This window comes from Pimephales promelas, chromosome 3 (genome assembly GCF_988280905.1).
Source record: "Pimephales promelas chromosome 3, fPimPro1.hap1.1, whole genome shotgun sequence".
NCBI classification, from domain to species: Eukaryota; Metazoa; Chordata; class Actinopteri; order Cypriniformes; family Leuciscidae; genus Pimephales; species Pimephales promelas.
In genome coordinates this window covers 45,162,737-45,172,736 of record NC_142771.1, presented here as the reverse complement: position 1 = coordinate 45,172,736, position 10,000 = coordinate 45,162,737, and the positions used below count along the sequence as shown (strand labels likewise).

Sequence of the window (10,000 nt, the reverse complement as noted above, 5' to 3'; positions counted from 1 at the left end):
GAAATCTCCTGCCAAAATTGGGCTATTTGAATGGTTAGAACATTAGGGTAGTAAACTACATAAAGCTTACAGCACCTGGTATTCCCAGGCGGTCTCCCATCCAAGTACTAACCAGGCCCGACCCTGCTTAGCTTCCGAGATCAGACGAGTTCGGGCGTTCTCAAGGTGGTATGGCCGTAAGCGAAATCTGCTGCCAAAATTGGGCTATTTGAATGGTTAGAACATTAGGGTAGTAAACTACATAAAGCTTACAGCACCTGGTATTCCCAGGCGGTCTCCCATCCAAGTACTAACCAGGCCCGACCCTGCTTAGCTTCCGAGATCAGACGAGTTCGGGCGTTCTCAAGGTGGTATGGCCGTAAGCGAAATCTGCAGCCAAAATTGGGCTATTTGAAGAAGAAAAAAAAGAGACTCTTTCAGGCTTTCTGAAGAAACTGAGAGACTATTTCAGGAATTTTGAGGGGAAAAAAGACAATTTAGGATTTTTGAAACATTTCATTGACTCTTTTTTTTTTTTTAAACAATAAAGCTTACAGCACCTGGTATTCCCAGGCGGTCTCCCATCCAAGTACTAACCAGGCCCGACCCTGCTTAGCTTCCGAGATCAGACGAGTTCGGGCGTTCTCAAGGTGGTATGGCCGTAAGCGAAATCTGCTGCCAAAATTGGGCTATTTGAATAGTTAAAACATTAGGGTAGTAAACTATATAAAGCTTACAGCACCTGGTATTCCCAGGCGGTCTCCCATCCAAGTACTAACCAGGCCCGACCCTGCTTAGCTTCCGAGATCAGACGAGTTCGGGCGTTCTCAAGGTGGTATGGCCGTAAGCGAAATCTGCTGCCAAAATTGGGCTATTTGAATGGTTAGAACATTAGGGTAGTAAACTATATAAAGCTTACAGCACCTGGTATTCCCAGGCGGTCTCCCATCCAAGTACTAACCAGGCCCGACCCTGCTTAGCTTCCGAGATCAGACGAGTTCGGGCGTTCTCAAGGTGGTATGGCCGTAAGCGAAATCTGCTGCCAAAATTGGGCTATTTGAATAGTTAAAACATTAGGGTAGTAAACTATATAAAGCTTACAGCACCTGGTATTCCCAGGCGGTCTCCCATCCAAGTACTAACCAGGCCCGACCCTGCTTAGCTTCCGAGACCAGACGAGTTCGGGCGTTCTCAAGGTGGTATGGCCGTAAGCGAAATCTGCTGCCAAAATTGGGCTATTTGAATGGTTAGAACATTAGGGTAGTAAACTATATAAAGCTTACAGCACCTGGTATTCCCAGGCGGTCTCCCATCCAAGTACTAACCAGGCCCGACCCTGCTTAGCTTCCGAGATCAGACGAGTTCGGGCGTTCTCAAGGTGGTATGGCCGTAAGCGAAATCTGCTGCCAAAATTGGGCTATTTGAATGGTTAGAACATTAGGGTAGTAAACTATATAAAGCTTACAGCACCTGGTATTCCCAGGCGGTCTCCCATCCAAGTACTAACCAGGCCCGACCCTGCTTAGCTTCCGAGACCAGACGAGTTCGGGCGTTCTCAAGGTGGTATGGCCGTAAGCGAAATCTGCTGCCAAAATTGGGCTATTTGAATGGTTAGAACATTAGGGTAGTAAACTATATAAAGCTTACAGCACCTGGTATTCCCAGGCGGTCTCCCATCCAAGTACTAACCAGGCCCGACCCTGCTTAGCTTCCGAGACCAGACGAGTTCGGGCGTTCTCAAGGTGGTATGGCCGTAAGCGAAATCTGCTGCCAAAATTGGGCTATTTGAATGGTTAGAACATTAGGGTAGTAAACTATATAAAGCTTACAGCACCTGGTATTCCCAGGCGGTCTCCCATCCAAGTACTAACCAGGCCCGACCCTGCTTAGCTTCCGAGATCAGACGAGTTCGGGCGTTCTCAAGGTGGTATGGCCGTAAGCGAAATCTGCTGCCAAAATTGGGCTATTTGAATGGTTAGAACATTAGGGTAGTAAACTACATAAAGCTTACAGCACCTGGTATTCCCAGGCGGTCTCCCATCCAAGTACTAACCAGGCCCGACCCTGCTTAGCTTCCGAGATCAGACGAGTTCGGGCGTTCTCAAGGTGGTATGGTCGTAAGCGAAATCTCCTGCCAAAATTGGGCTATTTGAATGGTTAGAACATTAGGGTAGTAAACTACATAAAGCTTACAGCACCTGGTATTCCCAGGCGGTCTCCCATCCAAGTACTAACCAGGCCCGACCCTGCTTAGCTTCCGAGATCAGACGAGTTCGGGCGTTCTCAAGGTGGTATGGCCGTAAGCGAAATCTGCTGCCAAAATTGGGCTATTTGAATGGTTAGAACATTAGGGTAGTAAACTACATAAAGCTTACAGCACCTGGTATTCCCAGGCGGTCTCCCATCCAAGTACTAACCAGGCCCGACCCTGCTTAGCTTCCGAGATCAGACGTGTTCGGGCGTTCTCAAGGTGGTATGGCCGTAAGCGAAATCTGCTGCCAAAATTGGGCTATTTGAATGGTTAGAACATTAGGGTAGTAAACTACATAAAGCTTACAGCACCTGGTATTCCCAGGCGGTCTCCCATCCAAGTACTAACCAGGCCCGACCCTGCTTAGCTTCCGAGATCAGACGAGTTCGGGCGTTCTTTTTTTTTTTTTTTTTTTATTAAGAAGTTTCAATCAATAAAATACAATAAAAAATACAATAATGAAATACACTAAAAAAATACAGATTTTCCAAACATCATGTGAACAAACATCTCTACATTACATATCTTTAGCTTTTGTACATCATTTAAAAGACTTCTTCTCCCGGCAGCTTCCACAGTAGATCTTTTAAAACATAAACAACTTTTGGTGTAAAAACATCATAAAAAGAATTCAACATATTTTCACCTTTAAAATACACATACAATCTTTCAAAATATACTTCAGCTTTCCTTTTAAACACACTCCAAACATCCAACATGATTTTTTCTTTTTTAGCCACAGTTCTTCTCTCCCATATTGCACTTTTCATTAACATGACACACAGATTAATAAAACTTTTGTTTTGACACTTCTTTCCCCACCCAAACATCACAACTCTGTTCCATTCCATTCCATTTTCATCCCACTCCTCAGTCAAATCCTTAATTAAACATTTACATTTCTTTAAAAATTCCTCCAGCTCTTTACAATATAAAAACATATGTAAAATCCCCTCTTCCTTCTCCTGGCACACTTTACACATAGCATTTTGCTCAATTCCTATTTTGTTTAAAATTGCATCAGTAAAAACAACTTTATGCCTTATAAAATACTCCAAACATTCCAATTTAGTTTCCACACATCTTCCCTTCATGTTTCTCCATATGCTCTCTTTCTTTAAATCTTTGAAATGCTGCATCCAGTATGCATTAACAATCGGCTCTTTAAAAACATCATCTCTAAAAGAACAATAAATCATTTTCACAGTACATTCCTTAAAATCATCCAGTTTTCCGTCCAATTTCACATTAATACATTTCTCTTTTGGCTCCCCTTCCATACCTTCTATTCTTTTTATCCATTCTTTCGGTATTGCACTTTTAATTAATTCAAATTGGTTAATTATTCCTTGTTCACTGTAATCCTCTTTTGCCTCCTCCATTGCATCCACAATAAATTGAGTCGGTAAAAAGCCTTCTTTGAATTCATATAACACATCTCTCACCCTTGTTATCCCCACTTCCATCCATTTCTTTAAAAACATTTCTTTACCTTGCTTTAAAATGTTTTTGTTTAAGAACAGAGGTTGATTTAAAATGTTTTCTCTCCCATGTGGATCATACTCGACCTTGTCTAAAAATTTTCCCCACGCACTAAACATTTCTCTATAAAAACCTGGTAGCCCTTCTGTCATCCAAATCTTCGTTTTCATCCATAAAATTCCATCCCCCATGTTAAAATTCCCACATTTGTTTAAAAAATATTCCATTGTCTTTTTCCATTCTGCGTTACCCTCTTCTTGTAGATATTTTTTCACAGTTTTCACTCTCAAGCTATTTTTCCTTTGTGCCACATCCATTAACCCTAAACCCCCCTTGTCTGCTGCCCCTAAAATCGTGTTAAAAGCTATTCTCGCTGGCTTCCCCTCCCATAAAAAGTCAAGAAAACATTTCTTCAACCTCTTTTCTGTCCACAACGGCATCTCCGACACGTATAAAACATACCACAGCTTAGAAACCATTAAAACGTTCAATATTAAAACCTTTCCCTTCAAGTTTAAATTCCTCAATTTCCAAAAATTTAACCTTCTTTCTATTTCTGTGACCAGTTGCTCCCACATTTCATCTCTAACTTTCTTCTCATTTTTCCCCATTAAAATTCCTAAAATCCTCATTTCTTCTACTTCCTTGAACTTAAAACAATCCCTTAAAATCATTGCTTCACCAAATCTCATATATACTGTCTTATCCTCATTTACTTTACCTCCCGATCCTTTACAATAGTCTTCTACACACTTCATAACTTCTTTGACGCTCTCCTTTCCTTTTACTATTATCGTTGTATCATCAGCATATTGAAAAACCTTCCCTTCTGCTTTTTTTTCCTCAATTTCAATACCAGTTATTTCTTCTTTTTGCTTTATCGCCAATCCCAACGGCTCTGATACAAGTGAATATAATAATGCTGAAAGCGGACAACCCTGTCTTATTGATCTTGTGATTTTAAAACACTCTGTTAAAAAACCATTACATTTTATTCTTGTTAAAGCACCCTTATATAAAATCTTTATCCATTTGATAAAATCTCCCCCGAAACCAAATTCCTTTAAAACATCAAATAAAAACCGGTGTTCCACTCTATCAAAAGCTTTTTCAAAATCAAGACTTATTACATATCCATTTTCATTCTTTTCTTTCATGTACCATATTGTGTCTCTTATGCTCATTGTCGTATCCGCTATATCCCTTCCTTTTACTCCGTACGCTTGGTTTGTTTTGATTATACTTGGCATTACTTCTTTTAACCTGTTTGCTAAAACTTTTGCTAAGATTTTAAAATCTGTGTTCAGCATTGTGATCGGTCTGTAGTTTTTTAAATCTACCTTTTCTCCCTTACTTTTATATATCAGCTTTGTTATCCCCATCCCCATTCTTTCATTGACTTCTTCTTCTTCAAAAATTTCTTTGAAAACTTCCTTTAATATTTTGGTTAAAATCTCTTTAAAACATATGTAAAATTCATTTCCCAAACCATCTATTCCTGGACTTTTCTTTTTATTCAGCTGCTGTATTGCTCTTTCTATCTCTTCTTCTCTGATTTCTTGATTACATTCTTTTTTATCTTCCTCGCTAATTTTTGCTTTTATCTGCTTCAACAATTCCCTTTTTTTGTTTTCGTCTACACCCCTTGTAGTAAAAAGATTTTCATAAAAATCCTTTATTTCTTCTAAAATCTTTTCATTCCCTTCTACAATTTCCCCATTTTTTCCTCTTATCTGTTTTATCGTTTCTGCTTTTCCTTTCTTTTTTTCCAAATCAAAAAAGAACTTTGTGCATTTTTCTCCCTCCACCGTATATTTAGCTTTGCTTCTTAATCTCGCTCCCTCATATTCTTTTTCCTCTATTTCTTTCAGTTTTTCCTCCATTTCTTTTATCTTTTGTACATCTTTATTTCCTTTATTCAATTCTTCTTCTAAGCTTTCCTTTATTTCTTTTTCTTTGTATTTTTTGCATTTGCATATTATACTACCATACTTTATCGAAAATTTTTTTATTAAAAACTTTACGTTCTCCCACCATATTCTTTTATTTTCTTCATATATTTCATTTTCCCTTTCTTTTTCTATAATTTCTTTAACCTTTAAGATATAGTCTTCATTTTCTAACATTTTTGTATTTAAAACCCATATTCCTGGCCCTCTTTGCACTTTATTCCCGTCTATTTTAAAAAATAAAAACTTGTGATCACTGAAACTTGTGTCTTCATACTTAATGTCTTCAATAAAATCCTCCATATTCCTTGTACACAAAACATAATCAATTCTTGTCCTACACACAAACTGCCCTACTATTTGTCTTCTTGAAAATTCTTTTTTCTTTTCATTTCTTTCTCTCCACACATCTATCATATTATTTTCTCCCATTAAAGCTTTTAATTCTTTTCTCCCTGTATCTGTTCTAAAAACCATTCCTTCTGCCATGTCTTGTTTACTAAAAACCGTGTTAAAATCCCCCATCATTATCACTTTCTTATAGTCCTTTACAATACTTCTTAAAATATTAAAAAACTCTTTCTTTTCCTTCTCCTCCGTTGGTGCATGTACATTTACTAAAATCAATTTACATCCTTCGTAATTTACTTCCACAGCCATGCATTTCCCAATCTTATCTGTGTACACCACTCTGGTTGTATTAAAAGCATCCTTTCTCATTAAAAACGCCACCCCTCTTCCAAGCCTACCTTCCCCATTATTATATAAAATATCCCCTTCCCATTTCTTTTTATATTCCATCATCACACTCTCTTTCCAATTTGTCTCTTGTAAAACAATGACATCTTCTCCTCTACACTTTTCTTTCACTCTTTCAAATTTGCCCATGTCCATCAGTCCTCTTGCATTAAAAGTAACACAGCTTAAAACCATTAAAAAAAAGAAAAATAAATACCTAAAAACCATTAGTCTCCATTTTCTCCCTCAAGGTCCTTTAACACGTCATATCTGTTTGTACTTCCATCTCTGCTCCTTATTGTAGTCTTTTTTCGTGCATTTTCCAAATTTGGCTCAAACTTTGATGATCTTCTTCTTATTTGTCCTCTCACTTCTCTGTTGTTCTCCGTGTTGTCCATCTTTATTTCTTTTTTCTCCATCTCATCCCGATACCTTTTACCACTGTCCGATGTTCCCATTGCTGACCATTGCATGTCCTGTTCCATTGTTTGTTCTTTATCTTTATTGTTCTCTTGCTCTCCTTCTTCCTCTCTGTTGCTCGTTCCTTCTTCCATTTCTTTTTGCTGCATAACTTGTTCCTCTTGTACCACATCAGTTTGTCTTTCCTCCTCGTTGTTTCCTTCATGCACCTGTCCGTCCACCTGAAGCTCCCTACCTCCTTCCTCTTCCTCCTCCATACACACACATTTATTTAAAATTTTCTGACACTCCGGGCACCTGGCTGCATTACAGTCTCTTGCGAAGTGTCCTCTTTCTCCGCATTTGTGGCATTTAAAGTCTGGGCACTCTTTTAGCAGATGGTCTGGGCTCATGCACAGCCGACAGGTCTTCACCTGGTGACTGTGCATCACCCTAAAATACTGCTGCCCTTCTGCCGTTTCCAGCCTTGTGCTGTAGGGCAATGATGCCACCTCTTTCGGGAACCTTACTTTAAGGAACCTCGTTCCATCCTCGATTTCGGTGCCCGGGTAGCATCTTCTTTTAATTTTTGATATGGGATCAACTCCCCATCCCTCCAATTTTTCAATAATTTCTCTATCCTCCAGGTAGACGGGCAGGTGCATGAAGGAAACAACATAGTCTCTATTTTGCAGTCTTTTAATTTCACAATTTACTCCTTTTATGTTCAGTCCATCCATCAAATCCTCACATGTTTCTTCATTTTCCATTGTTAGTTCATATTCTTTACCTTGTCTTGGTCTTAATGCCAGAATTTTGCCATGTCCACATTTATCCACCACTGCCTTGATAATATCCGCCGCTCTCACCTCATTGACATTCTCCACATTCAAAATGATCGTTGCCTCCTTTAAATACTTCCTTCCTGCAAACTTGTCTCTCCCATCATGTCCAGCTCGTTGTCGATAATCCAGTCCAGTGTCGTTTGCCAAGCGTTTCTCTCCAGCCAGTCCAGTGTCGTTTGCCATGCGTGTTCCTCTATCCAGTCCAGTGTCTTTTGCCGTGCGTGTTCCTCGAGCCAGTCCAGAGTCGTTTGCCGTTCGTGTTCCTCTTCCCGGTCCAGTGTCGTTTGCCATTAATCCATCCATTTTTGAGAAAAAATAAAAATAACCACCTTCCAGCCAGCAAAAGCTGCTGTTAGGTGGTTAAAAAAAACAAAAAAACAAAAAAAAACTAACTTGAAGTAATAAAAACTCACAAAAACAAACACAAATAAAAGAAAACAAAATGGAGGAGAGCCTTCCTCTCCCAACTACTGCCACACAACTTCCTGGATCGTACCACTCGGGCGTTCTCAAGGTGGTATGGCCGTAAGCGAAATCTGCTGCCAAAATTGGGCTATTTGAAGAAAAAAAAGAGACTCTTTCAGGCTTTCTGAAGAAACTCAGAGACGATTTCAGGCATTTTGAGGGGGAAAAAAGACAATTTAGGATTTTTGAACCATTTCATTGACTCTTTTTTTTTTTTAAATAATAAAGCTTACAGCACCTGGTATTCCCAGGCGGTCTCCCATCCAAGTACTAACCAGGCCCGACCCTGCTTAGCTTCCGAGATCAGACGAGTTCGGGCGTTCTCAAGGTGGTATGGCCGTAAGCGAAATCTGCTGCCAAAATTGGGCTATTTGAATGGTTAGAACATTAGGGTAGTAAACCATATAAAGCTTACTAGGTCTCCCATCCAACAATAAAGCTTACAGCACCTGGTATTCCCAGGCGGTCTCCCATCCAAGTACTAACCAGGCCCGACCCTGCTTAGCTTCCGAGATCAGACGAGTTCGGGCGTTCTCAAGGTGGTATGGCCGTAAGCGAAATCTGCTGCCAAAATTGGGCTATTTGAATGGTTAGAACATTAGGGTAGTAAACCATATAAAGCTTACTAGGTCTTCCATCCAACAATAAAGCTTACAGGACCTGGTATTCCCAGGCGGTCTCCCATCCAAGTACTAACCAGGCCCGACCCTGCTTAGCTTCCGAGATCAGACGAGTTCGGGCGTTCTCAAGGTGGTATGGCCGTAAGCGAAATCTGCAGCCAAAATTGGGCTATTTGAAGAAAAAAAAGAGACTCTTTCAGGCTTTCTGAAGAAACTCAGAGACGATTTCAGGCATTTTGAGGGGGAAAAAAGACAATTTAGGATTTTTGAACCATTTTATTGACTCTTTTTTTTTTTTTTTTTTTTAACAATAAAGCTTACAGCACCTGGTATTCCCAGGCGGTCTCCCATCCAAGTACTAACCAGGCCCGACCCTGCTTAGCTTCCGAGATCAGACGAGTTCGGGCGTTCTTTTTTTTTTTTTTTTTTTTTTTTTTATTTTAAAACATAAAGTTTACATTTTTAAAAAAAAAAATCTGTAAATAATACATGCATGTACATCCTTTTCTTCATTCAGAAAACATCCCATTAACCCTTTCCATCTTGTTATTAGAAGTACATTCAATCTTCCAGTTAAAGTATATTCAATTAAAAATACAAACAAATATATTCTGGATGCATGCCCTTTTCCATTCTCAGAAACTGAAATAATTTTCTTAATAAATTTATGCATATACACATCACATTATTTACATTTCTATATAGTCTGTAAAGCATCAAATCAATCCAAAACATGTTTAGACAAATTCAAACTCCATAGCAGTTGTTCAGTTGTTTTTTTTTTTCTCTCCAAAGTATCTCTCCTTAACTTTTGTTTTCTCAAAACCAGCTTTAGATTAGGTATTGCTTTGTGTTTTAAAACATTCCCACTTACATTTTTTCTCTTTCTCTTATTAACATTGTTTTTATTCCTATTACCTCTGTCCCTTGTGGTAGTATCATCGTCTTCCTCCATTTCAACTATGTTTTCATTACATTATTTACATTTCTATATAATCTGTAAAGCATCAAATCAATCCAATACATGTGCAGTTGTTCTGTTGTTTTTTTTTCTCCAAAGTATCTCTCCTTAACTTTTGTTTTCTCAAAACCAGCTTTAGATTAGGTATTGCTTTGTGTTTTAAAACATTCCCACTTACATTTTTTCTCTTTCTCTTATTAACATTGTTTTTATTCCCATTACCTCTGTCCCTTGTGGTAGTATCATCGTCTTCCTCCATTTCAACTATGTTTTCATTACACCACGACTTTTCTTCTTCCTCCTTTCTTCCA

The 10,000-nt window shown here is 38.9% G+C and overlaps 16 non-coding genes across 16 annotated transcripts; all 16 read right to left on the bottom strand.

The window, feature by feature from the left end:
* Window positions 1-63: 63 nt before the first annotated feature.
* On the bottom strand, window positions 64-182 carry LOC148984417 (5S ribosomal RNA). The gene has a single exon (XR_016165044.1). It is a non-coding gene; the product is annotated as a 5S ribosomal RNA (ribosomal RNA).
* Window positions 183-245: 63 nt separating this feature from the next.
* LOC148984416 (5S ribosomal RNA) lies at window positions 246-364 on the bottom strand. The gene has a single exon (XR_016165043.1). It is a non-coding gene; the product is annotated as a 5S ribosomal RNA (ribosomal RNA).
* Window positions 365-527: 163 nt separating this feature from the next.
* LOC148984415 (5S ribosomal RNA) lies at window positions 528-646 on the bottom strand. Its single transcript, XR_016165042.1, has one exon. It is a non-coding gene; the product is annotated as a 5S ribosomal RNA (ribosomal RNA).
* A 63-nt stretch (window positions 647-709) lies between these two features.
* On the bottom strand, window positions 710-828 carry LOC148984414 (5S ribosomal RNA). The gene has a single exon (XR_016165041.1). It is a non-coding gene; the product is annotated as a 5S ribosomal RNA (ribosomal RNA).
* Window positions 829-891: 63 nt separating this feature from the next.
* LOC148984413 (5S ribosomal RNA) lies at window positions 892-1,010 on the bottom strand. The gene has a single exon (XR_016165040.1). It is a non-coding gene; the product is annotated as a 5S ribosomal RNA (ribosomal RNA).
* A 63-nt stretch (window positions 1,011-1,073) lies between these two features.
* Window positions 1,074-1,192, bottom strand: LOC148984412 (5S ribosomal RNA). Its single transcript, XR_016161008.1, has one exon. It is a non-coding gene; the product is annotated as a 5S ribosomal RNA (ribosomal RNA).
* A 63-nt stretch (window positions 1,193-1,255) lies between these two features.
* Window positions 1,256-1,374, bottom strand: LOC148984411 (5S ribosomal RNA). The gene has a single exon (XR_016165039.1). It is a non-coding gene; the product is annotated as a 5S ribosomal RNA (ribosomal RNA).
* A 63-nt stretch (window positions 1,375-1,437) lies between these two features.
* On the bottom strand, window positions 1,438-1,556 carry LOC148984410 (5S ribosomal RNA). The gene has a single exon (XR_016161007.1). It is a non-coding gene; the product is annotated as a 5S ribosomal RNA (ribosomal RNA).
* A 63-nt stretch (window positions 1,557-1,619) lies between these two features.
* LOC148984409 (5S ribosomal RNA) lies at window positions 1,620-1,738 on the bottom strand. The gene has a single exon (XR_016161006.1). It is a non-coding gene; the product is annotated as a 5S ribosomal RNA (ribosomal RNA).
* A 63-nt stretch (window positions 1,739-1,801) lies between these two features.
* LOC148984408 (5S ribosomal RNA) lies at window positions 1,802-1,920 on the bottom strand. The gene has a single exon (XR_016165038.1). It is a non-coding gene; the product is annotated as a 5S ribosomal RNA (ribosomal RNA).
* A 63-nt stretch (window positions 1,921-1,983) lies between these two features.
* Window positions 1,984-2,102, bottom strand: LOC148984407 (5S ribosomal RNA). Its single transcript, XR_016162720.1, has one exon. It is a non-coding gene; the product is annotated as a 5S ribosomal RNA (ribosomal RNA).
* A 63-nt stretch (window positions 2,103-2,165) lies between these two features.
* LOC148984406 (5S ribosomal RNA) lies at window positions 2,166-2,284 on the bottom strand. Its single transcript, XR_016165037.1, has one exon. It is a non-coding gene; the product is annotated as a 5S ribosomal RNA (ribosomal RNA).
* Window positions 2,285-2,347: 63 nt separating this feature from the next.
* Window positions 2,348-2,466, bottom strand: LOC148984405 (5S ribosomal RNA). The gene has a single exon (XR_016160470.1). It is a non-coding gene; the product is annotated as a 5S ribosomal RNA (ribosomal RNA).
* Window positions 2,467-8,334: 5,868 nt separating this feature from the next.
* On the bottom strand, window positions 8,335-8,453 carry LOC148984404 (5S ribosomal RNA). Its single transcript, XR_016165035.1, has one exon. It is a non-coding gene; the product is annotated as a 5S ribosomal RNA (ribosomal RNA).
* A 92-nt stretch (window positions 8,454-8,545) lies between these two features.
* LOC148984403 (5S ribosomal RNA) lies at window positions 8,546-8,664 on the bottom strand. Its single transcript, XR_016165034.1, has one exon. It is a non-coding gene; the product is annotated as a 5S ribosomal RNA (ribosomal RNA).
* Window positions 8,665-8,756: 92 nt separating this feature from the next.
* Window positions 8,757-8,875, bottom strand: LOC148984402 (5S ribosomal RNA). Its single transcript, XR_016163140.1, has one exon. It is a non-coding gene; the product is annotated as a 5S ribosomal RNA (ribosomal RNA).
* Window positions 8,876-10,000: the final 1,125 nt, after the last annotated feature.